Source organism: Pleurodeles waltl, chromosome 8 (genome assembly GCF_031143425.1).
Source record: "Pleurodeles waltl isolate 20211129_DDA chromosome 8, aPleWal1.hap1.20221129, whole genome shotgun sequence".
Lineage (NCBI taxonomy): Eukaryota > Metazoa > Chordata > Amphibia > Caudata > Salamandridae > Pleurodeles > Pleurodeles waltl.
Window position 1 is genome coordinate 409,927,994 of NC_090447.1, and position 15,178 is coordinate 409,943,171.

Below are 15,178 nucleotides of genomic sequence, written 5' to 3' on the forward strand. Positions count from 1 at the left end.
TGGTCAGATGACTGCACAAATTCTAAAAATCCCACTCCTTTCACAAAACGAAATGGGAGGAGGTCCAGCTTTAACATTTTAACCAGCTTTCTGTTGTAAAAATGTGCCATTGAGTGATTACATTCACAGGGCCCATCCTGCCTAAGCATGCCCATAATAGTAGCTTGGATTTTTATTTTTTTGTGTGGTGTCACTCATGCACCTGCTCCTGGAGAGAACTAGAAGGTGGTAGACTCAAAGGACACGTTGGGGAAATCATCACTGTATGTGGTGATGTCTACATCTGAGTTTTTTGCCATTTGGAGGTTGCTGATGTGGGTGATGCTGGCACACTGCTGGGGACACACCTGCTTGGTCTGTAGCTGGCATCCTGTTTTTCCTCATCAACTCCTATCACCCACCAGCAGCTATTTTTTAAGGATTCCTCCTACTGGATTGTGTGATGTTTTTTCATATGGGTTGTTTGGTCTCCAGTACCACAGTATGAACCAGGCTTACCGCAACAAAAATAATTGTGGCAAATGGGGCATATTGCAATGTTATCCTCCTGCTTGCTAATTATAAAGAAGTCCCAAACTGGGGAAGAGAACTTTTTCAGTGCTCCATTGCTAATGCCAAAGAACTTGAGGTAGGTGGGTGTGTCACTACCTACTTATACAGAAGTAGTGGTGGAAGAAGTCTCAGCAAGGGCCTTACAGACATTGAAGCTGGCAGTGGTGGTGGTGAAACCAGTGCAATATCCCTCTGAGATGTCTGAATGGGTGTGGGGATCTTTGGCCCATATTTATACTTTTTTAGCGTCACATTTGTGTAATTTGTTTTACACAAAAGCGGCACAAACTTCTAAAATACAGTTGGATTTTGTAAGTTTGCACCGCTTTTGCATTAAAAAGCAGCGCAAATGCGGCTCTAAAAAAGTATAAATATGGGCCTTAGTGTCCTCTGAGACAGCTTCCATATTAACAGTGACTTGCTCGTCCTCATCCACCTGAGGCTTTAAGGAACTGTTATTTTCCCTTGTCTTTCATGGCGATTCTAAGACTCAGCCAGGGTCCAATCCATGTCCAGATCACCAGAAGGGGGAGATTGGAGAAGATGGTGGAGTGCCCTTTCTTTTTCTTGCTGGAGGTCAAGGAGCCAATGGTTCAAGAAGAGGTACATAATTCTCTGCAGGAAGCTCAACCTCCTGCTTTGCTGCTACTTCAGGAAGAGCAATTGCTGGATGTCCACAGTTTCCTGTGATGATTGGGTACTATTTTATGACTGGGACAAATCTATATCAGACCCACCACTCATCACCATGATTGCAGTGGCTGCTTCTCTGACAAACATGGCCCTAGGCTTTGGTTGGGGTGATGCTGTCATTTATACGGGAGTGCTTCTTCTAGCTTGCTGCCCGAAGGATGGTGCGGCAGGCACACAAGGTTTCCTGAAAAAGGAGGAGGGCAGCAAACCCGAGGTGGCAATCTGCTTCTTTTTCTCCTCTGCCACTTTCTTGGCAGGTATGCTTTTCTTTGAGGCCATCTTCAAGCTCTGTCAGTTGACACTTGGCTGCAAAAAAGCAGTACAAAAACAACTGAGGTGGTGTGGTGTCACTTTGTGCCAGCTTTTCTGTTGGCAGTACTGTGGGTGATGTCTCATGCCCCTAAATGTAAATAATCAAGAAAAACATTTAGTGAAGCATGGCATTTTTCCAGTTTGAATTATTCATAGTACAGACAATAAAATTGAGTGAGGTTATCCCAAACAATTAACAAGAATAGTGTGTCAGTTTCAATGAACACCATAACATAATATTTTAATCAGGATAACAACATACAGGAGACACCTTTAGCAGGCAGAGGGGTGCAGGGAAAATCGAATAATCCTTAGGAAATTAATGCTGGCATGCAACTGTGGCATGCAGGGGGTGCAGGGGAAATGGAACAATCCTTAAAAATGAATGTTGGTGTACCCCTATAGCGGGCAGGGGGAGCAGAGGAAAATAGAATTGTCCTGAATGCTGGTGTGCACATGTGAAAGGCAGGGGACACAGGGAAATTTAATAATCATTAAAAAATGAATGCTTGTGTGAACCTATGGCAGGCAGGAGGTGCAGAGGAAAATGGAATGATCCTTTAAAAAGAATCCTGGTGTGCCCCTGTGGCATGCAGGGGGCGCAGGGGGAAATAGAATAATCCTTAGAAAATTAATTCTGTTGTGTTCCTATGACAGGCAGGGGGTGCAGGGGAAAATAGAATAATCATTAAAAAAAGAATGCTGGTGTGTGCCTATGGCAGGCAGGTGTGTGGAAAATTGAATCTTCCCTAAAAGATTAATGCTGGTGTGCACCTATGGTAGGCAGGGGGTGCATGGGGAAATGGAATAATCTATATATGTCCTAGCTACATCATTCTGTCAACTCCAAGCACAACACCACCATTACTAAAAAGGAACCAAGGGCCAGATGTATCATGAAGGCCTTTTGCGATTCGGAAATAGCGATTTTAGTAATTTAGTTTAATAGTTTGCTTATTTAATTTGTTCCCATTGCATGTTCCCTTTCCTTCATTAAGGTAGTGGAGCATATAACCCTAAATGTCACAGATAATGGGGAGTGTTTTTTTAACCCAGACTCCATTTCCACAAGGACCTGTTTGTAACATTTGCATGTTCAATACATTTTTTGACAATGTTCCTCTTTGTAATTGCAACATTTGTTTTCCTAAATGGAGGTTCTACAGTTTTCCCAATATGGTAGTGGAAGATGGGCATGACAAAGGAAACGCCACGAATAATAAAAAAAGAGTCCTCTGTGTCCATGGCATTTATTCTGATGACAAAAACAAGTGTGAGGTGAAATAAAATAAGAGGAAATAAACAAAGAAGAGTCTATAATGGTGGATGGAAACATAGTAGTAGAGCCAAATACAGTTTGAAGTCAAACACAATTCTGTTCAGCATGCCACAAAACATTTTTGGATATCTTGCATTCAACAGACAATGAATAATGTAAGAATTTACATCAATTCAATGCAGCTATGAGAAGGTGTTAACATCATTGAGATGCACAAGAAGTGATATTTTAATCCATAACATGGCATTGTGACTGACAAACACAATTTTTTTTTTAATGTGTGTGCATATGAAAGTAAAGAACAGTGTAACAACATTACATTCCACTATTGTTTTTCAGATCCAATAACTTATCCTCATGGTAGTTGTAGTCATCTGTTGACACCATGGGCAATACTTGTTTGAGAAATGAGTTACATATATCACTTTTAAAGACTATCTTAGAGATGAAAACATGTTTACAACTGGTGCGCATATATGGACATAATGTGACTAGGAGAAAATACAACTTAGGAACACCATACTTTCCTAGAAAATGGATGTCTTTTTGGACCTGTTTTTGTAAGCATAACACCATACTTTGACAGACTGTAATGGTTCCCATGCAGGGGATTATCCCATGCAAGGGATTATCCATGGAGAACTACAAACAATCTGACTATCCATATAGCATTATGTGAGAAGGAGAACTGCACCCAACAGATTTTGTTTAGTCAAAATTAGATAGATCTGTGCTGCTAATGTTGTTACACCATTCTAAACATCTACATTAAGAGCAGGACGCCATTGGTGATTGGAGAGACATACATAGGTCAGACTTACCAGTATGTGGTCTACCAAGGATTCCAGTCAAGCCTTCAGGATGGAGGATTTGCAAGGCCTTTTCCTCCCGGGGAAAGTGTTGTAGTAGGGAGAGAGAAGAACCACCACAACTCCGCTGGGCCTCCAGGTGACACTTGGAGGCCAGTGAACGAACCTTTCCACCTCTTCCTAATCTCCTCCTGTGTATGCATGTTGTTGGCTAATGCATTCACCATGTTAACTATTCTGGTCCACATTTGCCTTTTCTAGGAAATGGTAGTATTTTGTACTTATGCTCCAAACAATTGTGGCTCTACTCTAATGATTTCATCCTCTATGACTGTTAGAAATGGGGTTCCTGGTTAGCTAGGGTATGCACCTCAGCCAGGCGGAACCCACCACTCTAGTCTAGCGTGAGTGAGTTAAACACCAAAGATAGCCTGTGCTCACCCCCTGGTAACGTGGCACAGAACATGCAGGCTTATCTCCATAGGTCATGTATAAAGCATTTGCACAACACACTCACAACAATGAATTAATAAATACACCACACAAGAGACTCCACGCATGATTATATATAAAAATAGGTTTTCTATATTGTAAATATACGGCATAGGTCAAGAATGACTTAGATCATCAGTATTGTGCCTAACATACAATTACTGAAAGATAATACTTGTTATCCAGATAATGTAAACGCACAATGGGATAAAAATTATGATATCAGGATAGGAGATGTGGTAATTGGGTTAGGAACATAGCTTTATAGATCACCAATGATCATCATAAATCACCATCTGTTGTCACAGTTACCAGGCAAGTGTTGCGAAGTAGTTCATAATCTACCTAATAAGTACTTTTGCTGTCAAAATAATATCAACTGACCAACCACAGGTATTGGGGTAATATCAGGGAACAGGTTTTGGTATAGTAGTAATCAACACGTGCTTTAGGAAAGAATATAGGGCACCAAAGCATTGTCAGTAAGATTACGGTAATTGCTGGTTGCGTTGGTTGGGGAGGTGAATCCTTCAGAAGGCGATGGTAGAATCAATATCCCCTAGGTAGATCCAAAGAATGGAGGAGGCACACACAAATGAATCTGACGGGGTGACATCACTAGGTCCCCTGCTTGAAAGGTGTGCTTAGCAGCTCTGGGACACAGGCAATGCCCCTCCCACACTCCCATCACCACTGGGAGAGGGCACCACCAAGCACTGTTAAGGATAGTGGGGAGAACACGTGTAGGTGGGCACAACACAGATAGGCCAGGTCATCAAGATCACTGCACGGAGTGGTAGACCCTCCTGCAGCCCAGCAGTCAGCAGGCCCATACAGCTCAGTAGATATCAGAAAAAGAAGTTCCACCTGGCAAGGTGCAAGGGTCTAATTATAACAGGGTCAGGGAGCAGCTGGCAGCAGGGCAACAGAGAAGAAAGCAACCCTGATGAGTCCTTTGTGCTACCCAGCAGTCACCAGGCAGCAGGGCAACAAACAGAAGAGCAGTCTAAATGAGTCCTTTGTGCATTCCAATAGTCCTTCTGACAGAGGTTCGGTCTCCCGTCCAAAAATGCTCTAAAACATATGGTTACAGCCCCTCTACTTATACTCAAAATGCCCAACTTCCAGAAGGTGGGAGTAGGTTCCAGCCAGATCTGACCAGTTCTAATAAATTCCCTTCTCTTCTACCCTGGCTCCAGACATCAGTAGTGGGTAAATGAGTACTTGGTGTGAGTGCAGGGCACAGCCTATACAAGTATTTAGTGTGCCAGGCTCCCTCTCTCAGAGCCCAGGAAGACTATCAGTATGCAGATGTAACTCTGTCACACATAACCATCCCTGATGTATGGCTATCTGGAGAGTATGCACAAAGTGGAGCTGTCACCCTGCCCTAGATGTGGATTTGAGTCACGCTGCAAAGCACGAGAGTTGTAAGCACAGAGAAATGCCCACTTTCTAATAGTGACATTTCTAAAATAATGATGTAAAATTTACCCACACCAGTAAGCAGGATTTCTTACTACCAGTCAAAATATACCAAAAATGCTCACACTACTCCATACAGATCAAAAATTACCACTTACACATATATAAGGGAATTCCTAATGCAGACCTATGAGAGGAGCCGCACTAACAGCAGTGAAACATGAAAAAGACTGCTTGTCATTGCTAGAACATGTAACACATAAAAATATATGTAGTACCTTTTACAGGGCTGTCTTTTACAGGGCTGTCAACGGCTTGCCTTAGGGGTGATGTAGGTGTAATAAAAATGGAGATTGGGCCTTGGCAAGTAGTTTGACTTGTCATGTCAGTGTGGCAGTAAACTGCATACACAGGCCCTGCAGTGGCAGGCCTGAGACAGGTTTGAAAGGCTACTTCTGTGGGTGGTGCAATCAGCGCTGCAGGCCCACTAGTAGCATTTAATTTACAGACCCTGGGTATATGGTATACCACTTTAAAAGAGACCTACAAGTAAATCAAATAAGCCAATTAGATGTAATCCAATTATATTAAGTTTTAGGGGAGAGAACTCTGGGCAATAGCAAAGTACCCAGAGTCCTAAAGCCAACAGAATGAGGGTCAGAAAAATAGGAGCAGAAAGGCAAAATGTTTGGAGATAATCCAGCAGAAAGGGCAATTTCCAACAATGACAGACAATGAACTTCCTGTAAAATGGGGAATTCTTTTCCCTGCCATTGTGAAATATATCTAAACAAAACAATTGCTCTAAAAAATGAAGGGAACTGTAAGAAAATTAGATTGAACAAAAAAGATATTAGAAGAGGTAAACAGAATAAAAAAACCTGCCACCTATGTTGTGGATTTAGCTGTCTGTCTGGTCTTCTGTAGTGGACTGGCAAAGGATGATGGTCTGAACTGGATTGTGTTTTATAGTGTGTTTTGCAATTGTCCAATTTGCAACGGGTGTAAGCTACTAGCATCCAACCAATGACCATAGCCATGGTACTACACTGCATGGGTCCCCCGACATACTCCTGACAACATGGGCCCGCCGCTGACACACTGCCAGCACAACTATGTGATCTAAATAGGCTTGGCAAGGTGTCACTGTTAGGACAGCGGTGGTGTGCTAACCATCAGCATTGGAGTCTGCTGCAATAGGTACAGCGCAAAAAAGGAAACAAATGCAAATGATTTTATATAAATACTGTTCATACATATAGTACAATGACCCTCAAGCACATTAAATGGATATTAGAGAAAAAAGGGAAACAATGAACAAAAAAGGCATAGCATCTTCTATCAACGTCCTTGGAAAATGACTCTGAAATTTGGAAAAAAGGATCAATACACTAGGTAGCTGTCTGAAAATGGCTGCCAGACAAATGGTGAAACAACAACAAGCAAGGAGGTAGAGACAACAAAGAACACATGCAGCCCTATGGCAAAAGCATACTGACTGGCTACACAAAATGGCCTCAGGCCACATAGTCAGACAACAACAACAAGCAAAAAGGGATGATGAATAAAGAACACATGTAGGCCTATGGCAAAAACACACTGGCTGAATATACAAAATGGCTGCCGGCCTCATCGTCAAACAATAACAACCCTTTAGTGGGCCATGGACAGGAAAGAACCCATCAGGCCTATCGCAAGAGCACACTGACTGGCTGTTCAAAATAGCCACAGGCCACATGGTCAAACAACAGCAAGCAAGGAGGCACGGACAACGAGAACACATGCGATGTGAGCATGCGTGCCCACACACACACACACACACAAACACACTCACACACTAGCTAGACAAAGGAGGCATGGTAAGCAATGAAGAAAACACTACCATTAATTTGGCAATGACAAAAATTAAAATTAAGACAGCTATAAAAGTTTTAATAACACACATGCTCCCAAGACATGATATTACTCCACCAAAATACACTTTTTGCAAAACAAAATTTGAAATACAAGTGAAAAGATTTTTCATTTAATCCAATGCCATCACTGACCTAAATCATTGATGTTTTAAAACAACATATGTCATAGAAACAGTTTTTTCATATGCCCAATGACTCTGGGCCTGATTACAACTTTGGAGGAAGGTGTTACTCCGTCCCAAAAGTGACGGATATACCACCAGCCGTATTACGAGTCCATTATATCCTATGGAACTCGTAATACGGCTGGTGGTATAGCCGTCACTTTTGGGACGGATTAACACCTCCTCCAAAGTTGTAATCAGGCCCTCTGTCAGGATGGTATATGGGTAGACTAGTTCACATGGTAAAATAAATTAATAGTGCAAATGTATTAAACATGGAGAAAATGTACTTATTTGTGCAACTTTTTTCCCCTTTAAAAATTAAGATTTTCAATGCAGAAAAAATAGGCCCCTACTGCAACTTCAGACCACACACTACAACTACAATCAAATTTAAAACTGAATAAAATTGCAAATAAAAATACTGGTGCCTGCCTCTCTTTCAAATAATACTATTATCCAAAAGTTTTTTAACTTGTTGTGATGCCACAAGAACAAAGTCCTTAAAATCCGATAGTATATATGCAGCAGCAATTGCAGACAAAGAGAATGATACTTTCACCTTGAAATCCAAATGAAAAAGTGGTCAGGAGTTGGACAAAGCACTGGGAGGAGCATTATGGACAGAAGGAGGAAGTTGTATTCTTTGGAGCACTTCCTTCCTGTGAAACAAAAGTTTAAAAAAATATTTTTTGCATTTTAAAAACCTGAATCATCCATTTGAGTAGAATATCAACTCAAAAAGCTATTTTCGAGATGATGTAGTTTCTTCTCTGCTCAAGAAGCAGCAGCAGAAGCTCATGGTCTCTGTCATCACAAAATGACTCAGAAAGGCACCCTGGCAACTGGAAATCATGCAAGCTGAATGCAAATCTCATTTGAGTTCACCAGAGCGCATTTATGGAGCCTGACATGCACCAACAGGAATATAACTCCGCTACTCGTAGGATGACGGACTAAGACGGAACACTGAGTTACACTACACCTTGCTGAAACAGACATCCAATAATAAGCACAATAATTACTTTAAAAATGACAGCAGTGGTGCACTCCGCCTCTCGCTTTGCAGAACCACTTCTTCCTTTAATGAGGTCCTCACTGAGCCTTTGTTAGCTCTTTGGGAAAAGTGTACAACATCGACCACTGTATTGCGACAAATAGCTCACCATTAGAAGCCTGCATCTGGTGGCTCAGATTTCTTGTTGACACATCCTTCAACAGAAATCCTGGTTGTACTTGCTTCTTGCTCCAGAAAAATGACTCCTGTCTCTTTTCCATCTACACCATCTGACCAAGACTCTAAACAGATGGAACGATACACCATTAAGGTGTTTGCAGCTTATAGTATCAGGCTGCCATTCCCAATCCATTGAACAAGCTTCAGGACCATTTCAAAGAGCTCATATATGACCGGTAGGCAGCTTCAAAGCAGATCATATGACCCGGCCTTAATGCAGCAGAATCAGTGACTAGAACTATAGGGACTTTATCAAAGAACATATGCCTGGTTGTGCAATTCAGACTTCTATCAGGATGTCCGGACAACACTCTTTGACTTACCGTTTGATGGATCTTGTCTCCTAGGTAATAAGGTGGACTCAACACTAGAGAGATTCAAGGACAGCAATGCCATTTCTAGACCCCTTGGTTTACAAACTTAACCGAAGGGATTTCTGTCAATTTAAGAACTTTTTAAGAATATAGTAGAGGCTTCTCCTTTTGAGATCATCAGCAATACTCTGCTCAACAACAACAGCAGCAGCAAATGAACCATGTCTACAGGAAATACCGAGGACATGGCAGAGAAAAGCAAAGTGTCCGACCCCATCCTTCCCCTTCTCCCGCCTCATCCTCTTCTTCCCCAGCCACAACCGGGAATCAGAGCAAGTTTTGCCTTGTTGGAACAAACACTACCAGCTAGGGGACGGGTATCCTCTTTTCCAAAAGTATGGTGGATTTGTACTTCAGATCTTTGGGTTTTGCAAATTATGGAAAGGGGGCATGCCCTACCCTTCCAACAATCTTCACCGCCATTCCTCCCAGAACAGTGGTACTTCCCCAAGAGGAAATGTTAAAAATGCTTTCCTTAACTCAGGTTCTGCTGATGCTAAAAGCAGAAGACTAGGCGGTATCTGTCGATCTGCAAGATGCCTATTTCTACATGTCTATCCTGCAGTCTCACAAAAATTATCTTAGGTTTACAGTTGGGTCCAAACATTGCCAGCTTGCAGTCCTTCCATTTGGTCTCACTTCTGCAAGTCTTTTCGAAGGTGATGGCCATAGTTGCAGCTCATCTCAGAAGATCGGGAATATTGATATTCCCTTATCTCGTCAATTGGTTCATCAAGTTCAATTATGCCTAGATAGTGTCTTGCCGCCTACAGGCAACAACTTTGTTGTTTAACATGGGCTTTTTGATCAACAAGCCCAAATCTCATTTGGTGCCCTCTCAGTGCATCCTGTTCAAAGGGGAAATACTAGACATCACATTGAGTTAGACTATTCTCCATCCCAGAGGACTCAAGTAATTAAAGCTATGATTCTGATGTTTCATACTGAAGCGATAATAACAGGCTCTGATGCTCTTACACCAGTTTTGTCTGCTAGCCTCCCACATTCTATTGGTCACTTTGCATGCTGGCACATGGGGGCAATGCAGTGGTGCCTCTGCAGGCAGTGGATCTAATACAATGGAGATCTACAAGCCTGCATTAAGATTTCCACTGATACTGCAGCCAATGCATGATGAAGGTTTATGAGTACCTTTGCCCAGATGAATTCTTGCCCAAGGAAAAAGACCAGATATGGGCCGTCATTATGACACTGGCGGTAAATCCCGCTTACTGCCATACTGACGGCCGCCAACTTACCACCACGGTGGCGACTATCCGTTCACCATATTATGACACATACACAATGATAACGCGTCCCTTTATAATAATTTATTACACATCAGGACTCGTTTTAGTCCAATGAATCTTTTGACCCAGTTGAGAGACACCTTAGGACGAGATAGTTAATCAATATGTCAATCAATACGTCAATAATGTCATCAATATTCATCACAAAAATACATTTCACTTTAGTTAAAGTCAGTAATCAATTCAAGACTCTACCATGATCTTGCAGCCATGAATAATCACACCAGCTTAGTAGAATTGTATGAGTTTTATTCCCTAATAATTACAATTCTAAGAGCAGATGTGTTAATCTCAAAACCAAGAAACACAATAGCATAGTCACAATATGGCAACTTTGATAAGATTTCATTAAGGCGGGAATCACAAACATCAAAACATAACACGGCGTGAACATAGATCAATTTAGCAAAGTGTCAATAATGTGTCAGTTCAACAAAGCATAGATTCGGTCGTTTGTCTATTTGAGTCAGTTTAGTGAACAACTGTCCTAACCGCTAATTAGCATTGGCATGTTGGGCTTCATGCAAAACAATTTAGAACACCAATTTGGAAAACATCTAACTATGGTCTCTGTCAAAAGCAAGCAGTTGGTACCTAGAAAGGAAAAGCAAACAGACAAATCACAATTGTATTGTCATAGTTACCCTCCAAGGTTTAGGTCAGCACTCAGGCTCAGTCTTCGTCTCCAGGACATCAGTCAAATCGCCATCAGTCAGAACTCAGCTCCGGGGCAAAATGGGAACTTCCCTCATAAGGAGATAAAGTGTAAAATGGTCAAATCAAACAAACCAATAAGTCACCAAACAGAGTGACAAAGTTTCTGGATAAAATCAATAGCATTCCCTGCCTAATTCTAAATGGCTCCCTGTGTCATGGGTTTTTATCCCTTTTTCGTTGTATATTCCCCTAAAATTCTATTGGACATTTGTTCTACCCCACTATCTTTAACCTATCAGAAAATGCATTAGGTCATTAATCTTTCACCCCATATTATTTTACAGACACTTCATTGGTCCACATGATTGACATCTTCAGAGGTAGCACGTCCGGTACGATTTAATCTTTCTGTGATTCTTTGCACATCTTTTGGTCAGTAGCTCCATTGTCTTCACCGGTTTAAATGACCTTGTACATTACATTAATATACACTGTTGCATTTTGTCTATTATCACCCTACAAGCAATGAAACATTTGTGATAACGGATCTACTATGGTTACATTCAGCTTCTAGTTTGAAGAAAACAAGGGGTCATGTCATTTTGCGAGTCAGCACACTGCAAGATAGGAAAAATATATTTAATATGAGGGCCAAGCAGCTAAGCTTCGGCTCATGCTAACTTAAGGCCTACAAGGATTTCAGCACAAATTCAATAACATAGTGATTAATAATTAGTATAGAACTTATTCAATATAACATTTTATAAACATTTTAGTCATCATTATTAGTCTACGTACATATTGATGGCCACTCCCCGTGGTCACATTTCAAGTGCACGTTTAAGCAAAATTTAGTATTACAGTTTCTATGCGGCATTATCACACAATAATTCATAAACATTTCATGTTAATATGGATTATATAAGCTACGCTCTCTCAGACCCTCCTCTGATGACGTTCGTCATCACACAAACCTTTCCTTTTTGACCTTTCCCTTTTAATTTTTTACCTTGCGCATAATGCGCATTTCAACATCTTGTCCCTTATGTGAGCTCTCCCGAATTTCATTAAACATTTTCTCCCTTTCGCTTTCTTCATTCTTTTTATTTCTCTTTGTCCAATTTCTTCTAATTTTGTCATTAATTTTGCATGCTCCCCATAAACCTAATAAACAGGCCTGAACAATTAATAGATTCCCTAGTATTTTTGCAAGAACCCCATTCCAAATGTTGCTAAACCAGCTCCCTACTCTGGCAATTCCTTTTCCCACGTTCTCCCATACTCCAGGTTCCTTCAAATCCTTTAAATCTGCACTATCTTTAGTTAGATTAGTAAGCATACTTCTAATCATTTTACTATTATCTGGTATATATGAGCAACAATGCCGCTGGTTGAGCATCTTGCAGACTCCGCCGCTCTTTGGCTAAAAGAATGTCTAAAGCAAGCTGATTTTATAGAGTCATAGCTCTTTCCGCAGCAAGTTCAGTATCCATCAGGAGTATAGCCCCTGTAAAATTTGTCAGCATGTTATCCACCATAGTAGACAACTTTCGAATCGTTATGGAGTTTAACATAACTCCTACTGAAGGAATTATGGCTCCAAATATGTCAGCAACGACAGCAACCGCTGTCTCTCGTTTTTGTCTAGCATGTTATAATTCAGACGCTTTAGGTATTTGTTTTAAGTCATCAATCTGGTAAATCTTTGGGAAAACTATTCCCAAATAGCTTGTCCCATACCATCCCTTAGGGAGATGGTAATAAGCATTAAGTCCACAGATATAATAGATCCCAGGGATCGCTGGGTCCTGTCCACTTAACATGAATGTCTACTTACTCTGAAACAAAAACACGTCTGCATCCACTCATTCCCACAAATAAAGTGTCATGTTCAGATTTCGGCCTATATATACAAAGCCTTCCTCCATGTAATGCATCTATAGCTAATTTGCCTTGCGTCTTTATTGCAGTGTAAGCATAATCATTTGGATATGTGCGTTTCTCTAACCCCTTTTCTAGTCGCTCTTTTAAAGCTTTGCGTCATTCATCAGTGTGATCTTAGAAGCTTTTCTCTGCAGGTGTTAATAAGCAAGTCAGATTGTTGCGGTGTGCATAAGGTGTCCCAAATGTATGTGTCGGCTCAAAGAAACCTCTAACTAATTTTATACTATGCTCCTTAGCTAATTTGTTCAGAAATTCAATCACAGGCACAAAAGAAAACACCACATCCAAATTTGAGTAAAAATATTGCACATGCTCCTGATTATAGAATCTTGTTAGTAGCAAACTGCAGCTTATCCCGTATGTTAGAGGAAGACTATGATAGGTGACCCCTTCTTGTTCTGATGAAGGAATCTTTGTGCACACATAACAGTTTCTCGCATCCATGGTTTCAACATACTCATTCAGCAAGATAGAAGACATTAGTGGAGAGTTCCCCTTTTGAGTTAGTTCCCTCATGCAAGTGTTTTGTATCTTGCTCAAACTTTTCCCACGGTGTTAGTGTTGTAGTCTCCGGTTTTGAAGCATTGTTAGTCACTTTCTCATCCAACCACGGCATTCCCACAATCACACCTACAATTATTATTGCACACACAATACCTAATATAAGGATAAACAACCACACACTTTACTCTTTTTGTTACTACCTCTATTATAAGCCATGGTCTGTAAAGAATCAGATAGCAAAATAACTCAAAGCAAAACAATCAACTTGAGGACAATTTAAGCTCTTTTTTTTTTTGCTTGATGTAATGTCTCTCTTTTTCTCTCTGCGTGTATTTACAGCGTTTCACTCACCCCAGGACCCTTTTTCCAATCAGGTTAGCAGCTTGTCATAATCGGGTTTCAAAGTCAATTCAGGTTATCAGTGTCACATCCTGTAATTTATAAGTCCCTTTCTCAGCTTTTCAGCTATCTAGTTTCCTTTTCAATTTCAGTTTTAACACAGTCTCTTTCTCTGATTGATTTCAGGTACCGTAGTATTGGCCTGGTACTTCCCGATCAAAACAGAACGCTAAGAATTCTTGTTGCCATTCAGATGTCGTTGCATATTCCCATTCAGGACCTGCGTACCTTCTATTTGCAGTTCTCTTTCTTTTCAACCTGCGTTCATTTTGCAATTCTCCTTCACTTAAATCCTCTACTCGGGATGTATCAATTTCTTCTGCTATTGTTTCCCCTGGCACAACCTTTTCTTTTGCAGCCTGCTTCTCTGGCCAGTTATCAACTTTATGCGTCTTCTTCCTGCTTGTCCTTTCAGGACGCTGAACAGCACCCTCCTCTTGTGCTATGGTGTTTTCTCTTGACGGACCTGCAACTGGTTCAGGGGATGCCAGTGTGCTCTCTCTACTAATTCCCCTTCTTCTTCTTCTTCTGGGTCTGTAACAGGTTCAAGCTCTAACCCGTATCCATCTACTTCTGGTAGAACCTCTCCTTGATTTAGTTCTCCTGCTGCCTCTACTGAGATTGGCTCATTGTCACCCCTCTCAAACTCGTTTACTGTTTGAGGGACTAGGCTGTTCTCAGTGGGCTCTCCTGTAGTCTCAGTTCCCCCTTGGCTATTTTCTGGCCCTGAGACTTCCTTCTCTGGATTTGTTGAGTTGGAAACTTCAAGTTCCTCATCAGTTGGACGCATTACCTGCTTTGTGTGACTAGCATGTATCCAGTTTGGAACGCCTGCACATTTCACAGCAGTGGTTGTTGTCAGTACTACTTGATATGGCCCCTTCCAGCGCGGCTCCAAACACGACTTTCTCCCGTGCTTCTTGACAACCTCCCAGTCACTGGTTTGCAGGGTGTGACCTGGATCACTGATCAGTGGCAATGTGTTGGCTTCCACCTGGTGGGAAAAAGAGCTAACCACATCAGCCAAACCTTTGCAGTAGTCCAACACCATATCATCCGTGATATTCACAAGAGCATTTGCGGGTACTGCGGGTAGCCTCATAGCTCTGCC